Source organism: Microtus oregoni, unplaced genomic scaffold, assembly GCF_018167655.1.
Source record: "Microtus oregoni isolate MIOR12 unplaced genomic scaffold, Mior012 000011F_ref0000422, whole genome shotgun sequence".
Taxonomy (NCBI): Eukaryota; Metazoa; Chordata; class Mammalia; order Rodentia; family Cricetidae; genus Microtus; species Microtus oregoni.
This window is the reverse complement of record NW_024543070.1, coordinates 15,457,203-15,472,722: the sequence shown is the minus strand read 5'-3', so window position 1 is coordinate 15,472,722 and position 15,520 is coordinate 15,457,203.

Genomic DNA, 15,520 nt, shown 5'->3' with positions numbered 1-15,520 from the left:
CCTCCAACTTCAGACTTCTTGTAAAGAATACTGTCTTGGGGCTAGAGAAATTGCTCAGCAGTTAAGAGCACTGACTGCTTCTCTAGAGGACCTGGGTTCAATTCCCAGCATCCATATTGCTCACAACTGTCTGTAACTCCAGTTCCTGGGGATTCAATGCCCTTTTCTGGTCTCCTGGGACACCAAGCACACATGTGGTATAAAGACACACATGCAGGCAAACACTCATACATGTAAAATAAAAATAAGTTAATAAAAATAGACAAATATCTTGGGCTGATGATCTAGCTTCGCATCTGGCTTAGTAATAAAGGCAACCCGAGTTCAATCCCTGGGACCTACACGGTAGAAGGAAAGTCCACAGGTTACCTTCTGACTTCTACATAGGCTCAATGGTACACATGTGTGCATGTGCACACCCAAAATAAATATTTTAAAGAATTTTAAAGGAATAAATATTTTGGGTTGGGACTCTAGCTCAATAGTGAAATACTTGCCTTCCATGTGTGAGACCTTGAGTTGGATATCCAGACACACACACACACACACACGACACAGACACAGGGTCAGGGGGACACTTGTTGTTAAAAATAATCCTTAAAAAGAGCCTCTCTATCAGCACAAAGAACTTCAGTCAAACCAGATTAGACCCAATCAAAAATGTCCATGTTTAATAAATGCCACACTTCTGGGTGGACAGGGACAGCAAGGTGGGGAGAGGAGCCCATGCAAACCCCAGAGACCACGTGTTTCTTTTCCCAGCATGAGCCTAAATACCCTGTGGGAGTGGTCCTGACCCTCCCTGGAGAGGGGTCAGTGCTTAGCAGGCTGGGAATTGGAGTACAAGCACTTGGCAGACTGGGAGTTGGAGTCCAGACCAATGCAACCCCAGATCAGGGGCTGGGGTAATGCTCCCAACTTAATATTACACTTGTCTTTATAAATATAATGCTATTTTCGTAGTTGTTATGACAGTGTTTGTAGCAGTTTGCGGTTGTTACTTGCAGCTGAGAACATTTCTAGCCACTATGGAACCTCATTATTCTCTGAGCGAAACTGACTCTCAGAGAACCTGGCTAGTCTGTCTCATGTTAATTCTTTAGAGACATGGATTATACGTGACGTCTTGAGTACTGAAACTTCAGGTATAAACTACCATGCCCAGTTTATATGATCCAGGGCCAGGTGCATGTTAGGACCATAATCTCCTAACTCAGCCCAACTCTTGTGAACTCTAAGACATTGGGGATGAGGATGGCTCGGCATTTAAGAGCCTAGACCGTTCTTGTAGAGGACTTGAGTTCTGATTCTCAGCACCCACCTAGGGTGGCTCACAAATGTCTGGAGCTCCAGCTCCAGGGTGATCCCTGACCCCTCACCCTGCTGCTACCTCCACACTTAATAAAGATACCAGGATGCCACCAAAACCTTTCTGGCCTCCGTAGCCTGCTAGGGATCCTGAGCCTAGACCCCATCTTCCACCCTCCTGAATCCTTTTAACCTTTGCTGGGGAAGCTTCAGGGCTTCTCTGCCTGCTATGTGGAGCTCGATTTTCAGGTTTCATGTCTTTTTTTTTTTCTTCCTGTAATTACTCTAAAAAGTCCCAGAAACAGCCATAGTTTCTACAATGGAAGATTGGATGAGAGAAACAGTATTTTTTTTTCCTCCGAGTGAACTAGAGACTGGGTATACCAAAAGGGTTTGATTTTCTCTATTGTTTCTTTGTGATCAAGGATTGCTTTTATCATTTAAAACCATGAGAAAGGATGTAGGAGCAACACTCATCTCTCAGCCTCCTAAATGAGAGACCTCACAGCTTCACTCCTTCCTCAGATGTTGTTGCATCCACTTGGGCTACCTTCCAAGGAAACCTTTTCCACCTTGCAAATGGGAGAAATGGTTTTCAAAAGGAGACTGGAGAGGGGGCAGCTGCTACTGCAACCAGATAAGGAACGCTGTTTGGAGTTATTCTTTTCAAGTCTGGATCCTTCTGACCCTACCAGCTGTGTGACCTCGGGCCAGTTGTCTCGCCCCTTTCTGCTTCCTTTCCTCTTCCAAGAGAAGCTGGCTGAACCTGGTCATGCTCTACACTTGTCATGAGACTTCAGCCCTCCCGGTGGGCCAGTGCTCAGAGTCACGTGTTGCACGTCAGAACAGCCAGGGTGCTCAGTATCTCCTGCTGCTGTAATTGGGTTTCACGCTGCTCTGTGCCATGCTGGATTCCAGTTCTTTCGGAGCCACAGTTCTAACGCTTCTTCTTTTGCCATAGTTTTAGGATTAAAGAAAAACTGCAAAAAAAAAAAAAATGTTGCAGGGGGATTTTGCCGTTGGTTGATATTTGAAGCAGGATTTCAAGTATCCCGGGATGGCCTTGAACTCTTTATGAAGCTGAGGGTAACCTAGAACTTCTGATCCTTTTGCTTCTGCCTCTTGAGTGCTGGAATAGCAGGCATGTACCTCCACACCTTGTTTATGTGTTGCTAAGGATCAAATCCAGGGTTCATGTATGCTAAGCAGGGGCTGCACCAACTGGGCCACATCTCCCTCTTTTTCAGAACGACTTAGCATCCCATTCATCCAAACTCTACTGTTAACATCTTTACATTACGAAGGCACATTCATTAAGCTAAGAAGCAGGCTCCAGAACCTGGCCCAGGGAACCAACTTACCTTTCAGGTTTCCCAGACTGCTCTGCTCTGGGAACAGGTCAATCTTCTCTTGTTTTCCATGACCTTAGCATCGTAAGCTCTGGGATCCCTAAAGAAAGTAGAGAATCCAGGCTGGTTCCATAGTTCAAAGCTTTTCTGTTCCAGAGACTTCTGAGCCTGAAAACTAACAGAGCAAGCAGCAAAGTATGTTGAGCGTCTTCTGTAGCTCTGTGTCGTGTGTACCAGCTGCCTGCTGTGTCCTAACAGTAATGTAAAGCTGAGAGGGAGCAGGTGTCCTCTCTTCTGAGGGAGGTGGAGCCTCTCAGATGAATCTATTTGCAGACAAAACTTGTCAATGGGGGATAGAATAGGAATATGAGTAGAGAATGGACGGTCCTAGGGGGAATCTTGTATGGACTACTCCTGGACATGGGGGGTTTCGCTTCTTGTCTAGAGGACATCGCAAGCTCTCCCCCATCAACTTCCATCTTGATGGTTTTCTTGGTCCCTATTGGGTAGCCCCTCAAGTGCCAGGGCAGGGAATACATCTCTGAATGAAGAAGAAAGTCTCTCATAAGACAGATGCACAGCTGTACATGTGAATACCTTCCAGGGCTTTAGACTTTTCCATTCATGGTCAAGTTCAGACCGCCTCAAAGGGAAGGACATCTGAGGCTCGTTAAACCCAGATTTACATTCTTCCTTAACAAATCACAGTCCTTTAGAAAGTTTGTTTATTTAACATAAAGTGCAATTTATAAAATACAGCTTAGCCTCTAGATTGCAGGAGTTTATGTGACTTTGTGTCCCGCTTTCTGGAGTAGGATAAACAAACAAGGAAATGGTGAAGCCTATGGAGAGGTTTCCCGCCTTCTCATGGATGCCTTGCCGTTGTTTGCAATGTTGTTGGGTGAAACTCACATGTAGGAAGGGGGAAAAAAAGATAGTTTCCTTTAACATAATTGTTTATGTTTCTGGAAGTTGATTAGTTTTGGAAAAATAGAAATTCCACCTTAACGTTCTGTAGTAACTTTATTTTTTTCCACCCTAAGTCGAGAAACTGATTTTATGACCCACGGTAAACAGCCTGCGGAAGAACTGTGGATTGGTGGTGCTTCAGATGCTAAAGCTGTCTCTTGTGCATAGGGGACATGGTGGCATGGTGGCACATGGGGATGTGGAGAAGTGTCCCCAAAAGGCTCATACATTTGAGCACTTGGTTTCCAGCTGGTGGCGCTCTCTCTGGCGGTTGCTGGAAGAAGTGGTCGCTAAGGACAGGCTTTAGCCTGCCCGCCCCCCTCGCACTGGTATGTAAGCTGCGCCCACTGCCGTGCACGACCATCCAAGGTTTGAACTCATGTGTCCAGTGGTTTGGGAATAGTGGAAACTACCCAGCTCCTATTTCTGAGGTGAAGGTTGGAGAAGGAGAACTGTCTTGTAAAGCCATGCAGCCGAGTGTTCCGGGAGCTACACTGGGATGGTTCTCGCAGTGAGCCGACTTGGCAGACAGGTATGCAGAGCTAATGCCAGGGGCCTAGTGCAAACATGATCAGCCTGGGGGTAGGGCCTGGCATTGACTGGTACCCCTCAACCCTCAGCCCAAGGTGCCAAAGAGACGCCTAACAGCGGGCCCCACCTTTCAACTTCCTTCCCAGGAGACTGGCAGTCTTCCTCTCGGGCCCGCTCTCGCTAGTGTCTTTCATCGCGATTCAACCATCCATCACGTCAGCGTACTATCTGTGAGGGCCGTCGGAAAGGCACCACTTTCGGAGTCTATGCCAAAGGAGAGCCGCTGGCTCGACTTCTTTCCCTGCTTGCCGTCGTTCCTTCCCCTAAATGAGCCTGTTTAATGAGTCAAGGATATTCCATTAACCAAGTGAGTGCGACTGCCAACAGAAATGTTCCAAAGCAAACACACGAAAACATATCTACTTCTCACTGCTTGGACGGGCAGCTTCCCTTTTAAAATCGTGGTTCCCGGTCGCTCTCCCCTCGGGTTGCAGAGCATTAGAACAAACTTCCCTGGAGCCCACGCTCAGTCACAGCTCCATCTTTTTTTTTTTTTTTTTTTTTTTTTTGCCAGCTCTTTATATCCATCTCCCCCACCCCCATGTCTGTTCACAGCCTAAGGCACTGCATGGGAAGAAGCTGAACAGTTAAACACACTAACACTTTGGAGCCATTGGCTTGCAAACATAAACTCAGCATTCAAGTCTAACAGCAAAGCGATTTATTTTAAACTGTGACCTAGCGTTTCTCCCATCCCTTCATGTGTTCATGTGACAAATCTCTGTCAAGTGAGGTTGCACAGTCAATAAAATGCCAACATCTCCACATGACTGATATCAACCTCTTTTTCTCCTTTGGCAAGTGGTGAGCCCTCTTGGTTGAAGGCAGACGGACAGCTGGCCTGATCTGCCTCACAGACCCACCTCAGGTGCCTGGTGGACCAAACTCCTCTTTTTGGAGCCTCAGGAGAAGGAACCTCTCCCAGCCTCATCCAGGTTGCTGGCAGAATACAAGCCCAAGTGGTTATAGGACTCAAGTCCCTATTCCTTGCTGCCTGTCATCTGAGAACTCCACTTAGCTTCTAGAAGCTTCCAAGAGTTAGCCTTGCCAAGAAAAAAGAAAAGAAAATGTTACTCAGACTTGAAAAAGGTCTCTTAAGCAAAAAATACAAAATTGGAAAAAGAAAGCATATTTAACAAATGGTGCTGGCATAACTGGATATCAACATGTAGAAGAATGAAAGCAGATCCATATCTATCACCATCGACAAAACTCAAGTCCAAAGGGATCAAAAACCTCAACATAAAACCAACCACACTGAACCTCATAGAAGAGAAAATGGGAAGTACGCTGGAATGCATTGGCACAGGAGAACACTTCCTAAACATAACCCCAGTAGCACAGACACTGAGAGAAAAATTAATAAACGGGACCTCCTGAAACTGAAAAGCTTCTGTAAAGCAAAGGACACGGTCAGCAAGACAAAATGGCAACCTACAGAATGGGAAAAGTCTTCACTAACCCCAATCAGACAGAGGTCTGGTCTCCAGAATATACAAAGAACTCAAGAAACTGGTCATCAAAAGAACAAATAATCCAATAAAAAAAATGGAATACAGAGCTAAACAGAGAACTCTCAACAGATGAATCTAAAATATTAAGGAAATATTCAACATCCTTAGTCATCAGAGAAATGCAAATCAAAACAACTCTGAGATTCCATCTTACACCTGTCAGGATGGCCAAGATCAAAAACACTGATGACAACTTATGTTGGAGAGGATGTGAGCTAAAGGGAACAGTCCTCCATTGCTGGTGAGAGTGGAAACTGGTACAGCCGCTTTGGAAATCAGTATGGTGAATTCTAAGAAAATTAGGAAATAACCTACCTTGGGATCCAGCAATACCACTTTTGGTATTACAAGGATATATACTCAACTATGTTTGTAGCAGCATTGTTTGTCATAGCCAGAACCTGGAAATGACCTAGATGCCCCTCGACCAAAAAATGGATAAAGAAGATGTACATTTACTCAACAGAGTACTACACAGCAGAAAAGAAATAGCATCTTGAAATCTGTGGGCAAGTAGATGGATTTAGAAAATATCATATTGAGTGAGGTAACCCAGATCCAGAGAGACAAATATAATATGTACTCACTCATAAGTGGCTTTTAGACATAAAGCAAAGAAAAACCAACCTACAATTTACAATCCCTGAGAACCCAGACAACAATGAGGACTCTAAGAGAGACATACATGGATCTAATCTACATGGGAAGTAGAAAAAGACAAGCTCTCCTGAGTAAATTGGGAGTGTGGGGATTGTGAGAGAGGGTAGAAGGGGAGGGGAGAGGAAGGGAGGGGAGCAGTGAAAAAGATATAGCTCAATAAAAACAATAAAAAAAGAAAAAAATAGAAAAGGTCTCTTTACTTTGTAAAGTCTAAGTTCTTAGGGGCCATCAAGAGACATTATGCTTGTGGAGTGTGTTTGTTTACACTTTTATATGTGGGTGTACTTGTGTGTACAGACGTGTGTGTGTATCTATCTGTCTGTCTTTCTGCCTATCTATCTATCTATCTATCTATCGACCAGATGTTGCTATCAAGTCTTCTTGACCTCCAGTAAGAAGAGATATGTCACCGAAGCTGGAGCTCCCCAGTCTTCGGCTAGGCTGGTTGTCCTGAAAACTCAAAAAATCCTTGTGTTCCCTCCCCAACTCCTGACCCCAGCTCGACTTAACAGGTGCACACCCCTGTACCTGGTTGTTTTATGTAGGTCCTAAGGCTCTGAACTCAGGTCCTCGTGCTGTGAGACAGGCCCCTTTACCCTTCACCCATTAAGTCGTCTTCTCAGTTTCATGCCTGTGGATTTTTGATGTAATGCCCCTTCTGGGTAGTTATTGGGTATATAAAAGTTCTCATGGTTTAGTTGATTATTTTATGCTGTTCATACCTTTCTTATGTGGCCACGTCAGAGAATCCTGGTGTTGGGAAGTTTTTGCTTTAGTGGTCAGATCTCTTCAAGATAATTGCATTGAATATTATAGTATTTTTAAATGCCAGGCCCCCATAACACAAGCTTGGCTTCTAAGGGTTTTTGTTGTTGTTTTGGTTTGGTTTTTGATGGTGCTGAAGAGCAAGCCTACAGCCTCATACATTTTAGGCAGGCGCGCCACCACTGTGTTAGGAACCCAGCCCTTAATTCAAGAGTTTTAATATAAATTTTTAGGCAGTTTACATGTAATCAACAGCATCTATGCTTAGTTCCATTTTGATGGCTTTGAAAAGGGTAAGCCTCTGTGGAATCACTGTGGTCAGTGACACTTCCCACTCACGGTCCTGGTCACTCTCGCCCCTTGTTCCTCTTCCCACCTCAGGCACTGTTGGTTTTGCTAACTGTCACTTGATTCGTCATCTCCGGGGCTGCATGGACACAGAGCCACACATTTCTATTTTTCCACATATATTTTAAAATCCAATTTCTTTGGCTTAGTGTAGTATTAATATTTTTGTGTTTTGTGAATGCTGTTATGGATATTGGTATTTTGTTCTTTGTTATTGCTGGATAGTTTTCTATTAGGTGAATATACCATGATGATCTTTTTTTAATATTGTTAGAATAAAGTTGCTAATATTTAATCAAGTTTTTTTTTGCATCTACATTCATGAACAATATCAGTCCATAGTTTTTCTCTCTTTTAGCTTTCTTTTTTTCTAAATTTGCTCTTTATTTTTATTTTGTGTGCTTCTGTGTGTCTGTGAACGGGTACCCTCAAATGGCAGAAGAAAGCCTCAGGATTTCTGGAACTGGAGTTAACAGATGGTTGTGGGCTGCCTGGTATGGGTGATGTACTTGAGCTCAGATCCTCCTCAAGAGTAACAAGTTCCTTTTAACTACTGAGCCATCTCTTCAGCCCCCAGGTTCCATTTCTTTGTTGTTTGTTTGTTTTAGAAACAAGGTTTCTCTGTTTAACTTTGGAGCCTGTCCTGGAACTAGACCAGGCTGGTCTCGAACTCACAGAGATCCGCCTGCCTCTACCTCCTGAGTGCTGGGATTAAAGGCGTGCACTACCCGGCCTCCAGGTTTCATTTCTTACAATGCTTTGTTTCCATGGGATACCAGAGTGCTACAGGCCACATGAGTGGCGTGGAGAAGTGTTGGGGGTATTTATTGCTATTTGTGGGTGGTTTTTCTTGGCTGCCTGTTGGGCATTTCTGCCCCAGAGGACCAGTGATGTCTTTCCCGGAGCTTTTCTACAGGCCCAGGGACTGTGTAGAAGCCCCTGGCGTTACTCTGAAAGTTTTGTGGCTTCACAGTTATTCTCCATTCCTGCTCAGCACATGGTGTGCCAACAGGGCACAGATGTTCAGACACTATACACGGAAACTCCTAAGCCTTGACCTTGTAAAGAATTTCAGCCACCCTATTGAATCTGGCTGCTTCTGCTTCTTCCCAAAGCAGTGGCCTCAGCCACCAAAAATGCAGGTTCTTTCTAAGAGCAGAAATGGGGAGAGGGAGTAAGTGGCGAGAGAAGGAGGCTGCTCAGCCCTCCAGAAAACAAATTAGGCTTTGCCTGAGTGGAATGGGGTGAGGGGCACACCTTAATTTCCCGGGGGAAAGTCCCTGAAAGAAAAAAAATGAAAGAAAAATGTGAATTCCTCCTTAAAGTTGACTGGTAAAACAAACCAAAGAAAATTTAGTTGTACACACAAATTTCTAGAAAAGGAATCTTGCACATCATATAATGCTCCCCTCAACCATTTATCGTGCACAAAAATAAATGCTGTCTCTCTTTCCCATCCCATAGAGTTAGCCAAGATATTTGAAAACCACTGTTTCATGAGGTCTGGGGGCCTCCAAGGAAATCAAATTCCTGTGGATCAAGGCTGATTCTCTGTTCTTCTGACTTGGCGTGCAGATCAGGATCTTGGAGGTCTGAGCTAGCAAAGTCAGGACAAAGAGCACATTATGCTGACTTCCAGCCCAGAACTGGAGCTGCATGGTGATAGAGACACAGCTTGTTGGTGTTTGGGCTAAACATTGGGAGAAAAATCGTCAACACCTGGAGTGGCATTTCAAATGTATTTTAATAAATAAAGACTGCCTGAAAATCTGAGAGTAAACCAATCCCACTGGTCAGCCTGATAGACCAGATTATGGTAACACACACCTTTATTCCCAGTAGCCACAATAACACACACCTTTAATCCCAGTGGTGCATACCTTTAATCCCAGTTCTAGAGAGGAATATAAAATGGGGCTAGACAGCTCTCACGCTTTCTCCTGAGATTCCAGGAGGCAGGATCGCCATTTCAGACCGAGGTGGAGGTTAAGAGCCGGTGGCTGGCTGTTTTGCTTTTCGGATCTTCCGATTGAACCCCAATTTCTGGCCCTGAGTTTTCATTTAATCGTGCTTCAATCGCCATCAGTAAATGTGCTCTAATTCTTACTGTGTTAAGTGAGTGTGTATGTGTGTTCACATACAGTTATAATGGCCGCTTGATGAAGGCATTAGCAGATCGACAGTGCAAAACACATTTTTGAGATCCTCACAGTGACCTCCAAAGGGGCGGGAACAAGTTGACAAAGGAGTGGCCATTGGTGGAAGCCTCAGAACGTCAGCCCTACACATCTGGCAACTTTATTGTAAACCAGTCATGCAGCTTAGACCGGGAAGCCAAAGCAGGTAGGAGGGTTCTGACACAGAGGTTTCATTTGTTAGCAGAGTTGGAATTTGACTCAAACACATAAGACTTGAATAAAGCAGCTGCCGATGGTGCCAGAACCAAGATGGTCTGGGGACACCCAGCAGTACAGACCCAAGGAGGAACATCCTTTCAGACAGGAGCAATCATTTTGTGATGATGGTCCTTCCCTATACTTTTTGGATGTTTTCTTTCTGAAAACTGTAAACAAAGGACTGGAGGTGTGGCTCATTGGTGAGGAGCTTGCCTAGCATGCTCGGGGCTCTGGGTTTGATGTCTTTCCCAGTGTGGAAGGAGGAGGGGAAAAAAGGAAACTATAAATGTGTTTCCTCATTCATAAGAGAAACGTTAAGGAGGCTGATGATTGCATTATGTCTAGATTTCAGGGCCTAAATAAGAGCGTGAGGAAATGGCTGTTCCTTATTTTGTTTGCTTGTTTTATAATCCTCTATAAAATTTCCAGGAGGTCTGAGCCATTATCACTGGCTTCAGCTGGAGGTGGTGGAAGACTCAGATGGCTGAATATCCGTTTCTCCAAGAAGACTGTTGTCTAAAAACGTCTGAGTATTTTTTGTTTAAGACAGGATCTCACTATGTAGCTCTGGCTATCCTAGAATTCACTATGTAGACCAGGTTGGCCTCAAACTTACAGGGACCTGCCTGCCTGTGCCTCCCAAGTACTGGGATTAAAGGCATACACCACCACACCCAGCAATGGAATATTTTTTAATGTAGTGATTTATTAATTTGAGAATTTCATACAATACATTTTGATTATATTCATCCTCAACCCTTGCCCCAATTCTTCCCAGATCTACTCCCACTTCCTATCTCCTTCCAACTTTGTATCTGTTTTTCTTTTTTCTCTGTCTGTCTGTCGAACCCATGGAGTCCAGTTTGCACTGCCTACATCCTGATAGTGTGTGGAGCCACCCATCGATTGGGTCATGGTCCATCTACCAGAGGTGAGCCATTAAAGAGAACTGATGGCCTGGAGAGATGGCTTAGCAGTTAAGGACACAGACTGCTCTTCCAGAGAACCTGGGTTCAATTCCCAGCACCCACATGGCAGTTCACAACTGTCTATAACTCTAGGATCCAATACCCTCACATAGGCAAAACACCAATAAAATAAAAATAAATAAATTTAAAGAAAATTGAGTCTTCTTCCTCCAGAATCCATTGGCTGTCAGTAGCTTCAAGCTTCTCCCCTCTTAGTGCTGGATTTTTGACTGACTTGATCCTGTGCAGGTCTTCGGCAGGCAGCCACAGCTGCTGTCAGCTCCCCAGTCTCCTCGTTTACTTTTAATTGTTGAGAAAGGGACTCTCCAAGTTACCCAGGATGGCTTTGAACTCACTCTGAGTAGCAGGTAAGCCTTGCAACTTTTGACCCTACTGCATCAGCCTCATAAAGAGCTGGGATTATAAACCCCTGCCAAGAAGCCCAACTGATACCATGAATTCCGTTTTTTTCCCTCACTGAAAATCAATCCATGGATTTCCATTTTAGTTTTTTAATCTTTTTAAGAATTTATTTATTTGAATCCCGACAGCAGTTTCCCCTTCTTCCTCTCCCCCTATTCCCTCCCTGCTCCTCTCTGCCATGCCCCCATCCACTTCCGTTTCTGTTCAGAAAGGGGTAAGTCTCCTATGGCTATCAACAAAGCATGACATAATAAGTTTCCATAAGACTAAGCACTGTTCCATTCATTAAGTCTAGAAAGGCAATCCTGTGTGAGGAATAGGTTCCCAAGAGCCAGCCAGGGCATTAGGGCCAGCCCCTGCTCCCGTTGTTACGAGTCCCACAAATAGGCCAAGCTATACAATTGTCACACATATGTAGAGGGTTTGGGTCGGTTCCATGCAGGCTCCCTGGTTGTTGGTTCAGACTCTGTGAGTTCCTATGAGCCAAGTTAGTTGAATCTGTGGGTTTTCTTGTGATGTCCTTGACCTCTCTGACTCCTATAATCCTTCCTCCCTCTCTTCAGTAGAATTTCCCCGAGCTCAGCCTCGTGTTTGACTGTGGATCTCTGCATCTGTTTTCATCAGTTACTGGATGAAGGCTCTCTGATGACAGTTGGTACAGTCATAGTGTGATCATAGGAGATTGTATACACTTTTTCATTGGGACTACCAGCCCTCAAATAATGACATGGAGACTTATTTTAATTATGAAAGCTTGGCTTTTAGCTTAGGGTTTTCTCAACTAGCTCTTATAACTTAAATTAACCCATTTATATTAATCTATGTTCTGCCACCTGGCTTTTTACCTCTCTCCTATTCTGTGTGTTTGATTTGTTCTGGATCTTGGTATCTCCTGTTTTTTCTCTATTACCTCCCCTTCCTCTCTCTGCCCAGAATTCCTGCTTATCTCTCCTACCTAGCTATTGGCTGCTGTTCAGCTTTTTATTACACCAATCACAACAATATATCTTCACACAGTGTACAAACATCCCATAACAGGAGATGGCCAGTTCAGGCTATAAGATACCATGAATTCTTAAACAAAGTTTGTGTATGTTTTGTAACAATATCTTGTAAACACAAAGCAGGTCTTACAAACAATTACAGAAAGTGTAAGTACTAAAAGCCCCTGGGAATCCTCGGAGGATCCTTGATCAGTCTCTCTAACCTTAGACAGCCCCTTCTTGTCTTCATCCCCACCACCAAGGAGTGCCCTTCCCCATGCCTGTTCCCCCAACCCAGGGTTGAGTGGGCATGTCTATATGATATGCTGATTCTCTGGCCTCCCAAGACTGAGAAAATAGCACAGGAACCATTTTGTACTTTGGGGTTCAGAATCTTCCTGGTCAGTATGGGAAGGGAAACAGATAGGGACCAAAGGAAAGCAAGTGGTTTATTATCCACCGGTCAGTGCTCAGTGGGAAGTTGAACCAACTGGCCCACAACTCTCTACAAGAGCTCAGATGCAGGTTGGGAATCAGTCTTGAAGTTTCCTTGAAGGCATGAAAACAACTACAGACACCCACGATGGCTAGAAGAGGTTCTTATAGACCCTGAGGAAGAAGACCAACCTAAAGAGATTGTGGAAGATGGGGAGGACATGGGCCTGTATCGTTCCATAGTTCTCCAGTGGAGCAACCTATGGTTTGTGCACATGCTCTGGGCCTGTTCTGCAGATCTCTGCTTTTCATCATCTCCAATGTCAATATTTCCATCATGCATTAGTATTCTTGCTTGTCTATCATTATGCCCAAGTGCACCATGAGTTTTCGAGAAAATGAAATAAAATGTCTGAGTATTTCTGCCATGTTTGGCATCTGTTAACTGAGGTTTCTGTCCTACCAGGTCCCACAGCCATTTAGTTCCAAATAAACACACAGAGGTCTACATTAATTATAAACTTGAAGGCGTAAGTCACAAACAATGCCACACCAATTCGGGGTTATGATTATTAGGGTGGTATTTATTTAAAGGGGAAAAAACTTACAGATCACTGTCCCAGGCAACAGCCCTCTTTGCAACCAGGAAAGGAGTCTAGTCGCAGGCGGAGCAGGAAGTGAAGAGAGAGAGAAGAGGGAAGTGGCCGCTTTTTTAAAGGGAGAGAAACCACGCCCCAGTGGGCTGGTACCTCAGCGGTGATAGGCTGGAGGAGTGGGAGGACCTCCCGCAACACCTCCCCCTTTTGTTTAAATAAGAGAGTTCTAAACCTACTATGAAATTATATACAATAAGTACAAATATCCTATTCTAACTAGCTTAGGTCTTGTATAATAAATAACTTGGCCAAGTCATGAGAGAAAGTAACTACATTTATATAGTCTTCAACCCCATCGAAGATCTGAGAAGGGAAATAATGTTACCTGGGTAATTAGGAAGTTCAGTAGAACAACTTCCAAAACATGCAACAAATTACAGAGACAACTAGCTACCTGGGCAATCACCCAAAGTCACATTAGCAGCGTTGAAGCAACCAACTTTGGCTAAGGCCTAACATAACTGACATACCATTTTCTAAGGCAAGCAACTTTTCAAAACTATCTTACCCTGTCTTGGCAGGATATGACAGTCCTGTTTTATCCATTGATGCATGCTCTGTATCTTTGTCAGTTGTTGAGGTATGGGCATTTCTTTGCCCAAACGCCAGTTCTGCCAAAAAGAAAGGCTCCAGGTGGAGTGTCTTTGGTGCTCAACATTCTCTCGGGAATAGAGTGGTGTTGCCAGGAGCAATTGTGTCTCACTACCACAAAACTCTGAGTTAGATTAAAGGCCATTTTCTACAGCTCTTTGAAGAAGTTGAAGATTATCTATCTATACTGAGTATAATCTCTATATATCTAAAGAACCTGATTAGTCTATTATAAATGACAAACTTAGATGACTATTAGTCTATATAATTCTCAATATCTATCTAACTTAAAGACTAAGACAATAAACGACTGTGAAACAAATGAGGACAATGACCTCCAAATATAAACAATGTACAAATATACATTGCAGTAGGCAAATATATATCAATACACAATCATTATATAAGTATCTTAATCAGAGGTAGAAATGTACACTGCAATATGGTAAATATATACAATATATATATATATATCAATACAATATATGTCAATACATAAAAAAATGTTTTAAACAGAGGTAGAAACATGCATGCGTACAATAGTCAATATAATTTAACTTTGTATCAATATACAAGAATCTATACCAATGTATTTGTCTAAAAACAGTAACTCACAATTACAAATCTATTATCCCATCATCCCTCTTTTTTTTTTTTTTTTTAAATGATCCCTGAGCGTATAAAATTCCTCCCCCAACCCTCAATCGTGTACTAATTATAATCAACCCCTAAATGATGTCCCTAAACCCAAGGGCAAGTTTTACTGGGAAAGGGGACGTCGTCCTCTAGAATTACTTCCAGCTGTCATGGGGGCGACGTTCTTTCTGGGGGATCCTGTGAAAGTGAAATGATGGTTAAATTTCAAGATCAATGTCTTTTAAAATTGCCAATAGTCTCTGAGTATTTTGTGCAGGTCTGGCCAAAATGTTGTATAAGATGTGCACCATTTCAGCTAACCAAGTTGGAACTGTCTTGTGCAGCTGGTACCAAAAGCAGGTCTTGTAGTAGCGCTATCAGCATCATGACGTCATATCAACCAGGTGGAGTTGTTGTTATGGGGCCCCATCTTCTTCCTGGAAACTTCAAATGTCACTTCAGGAAAAACTCATTGTTCATTATGAAAAACTTAAACATTAATCATATAGACATATATAAACATATATATATATTCAATGAAAGACATGATAGATATATTCAATGAAAAGTATGATAGATATGAAGAAAAGCAAAGATGTTTTCTAAACTCATATTTCTTTCTGTCCCATATCATGGCTCTTGACATGAGACAGAAACTCCAGAAACTCTGGGTTTTTCTCTTACTAACAGGCTTGGAATTGGAGAGGGACTGAGCCAAAGTCCAACTTCAAAACCAGCTTTATAAAAATTTAGAAATATGGTTTAATATTACTTACACAATCCATTCAGTTGTCTTCATATTTCCTATTGGGCAGGTATTTTTCCATTTGTCAGTATCCAAACATCCAGGGTCCCTTGAATTTCTCAAAGATGAGTGTTTTCCTGTGGAGATAAGAACAGAACCCTGCCCCCATTCTATATGTTTTTC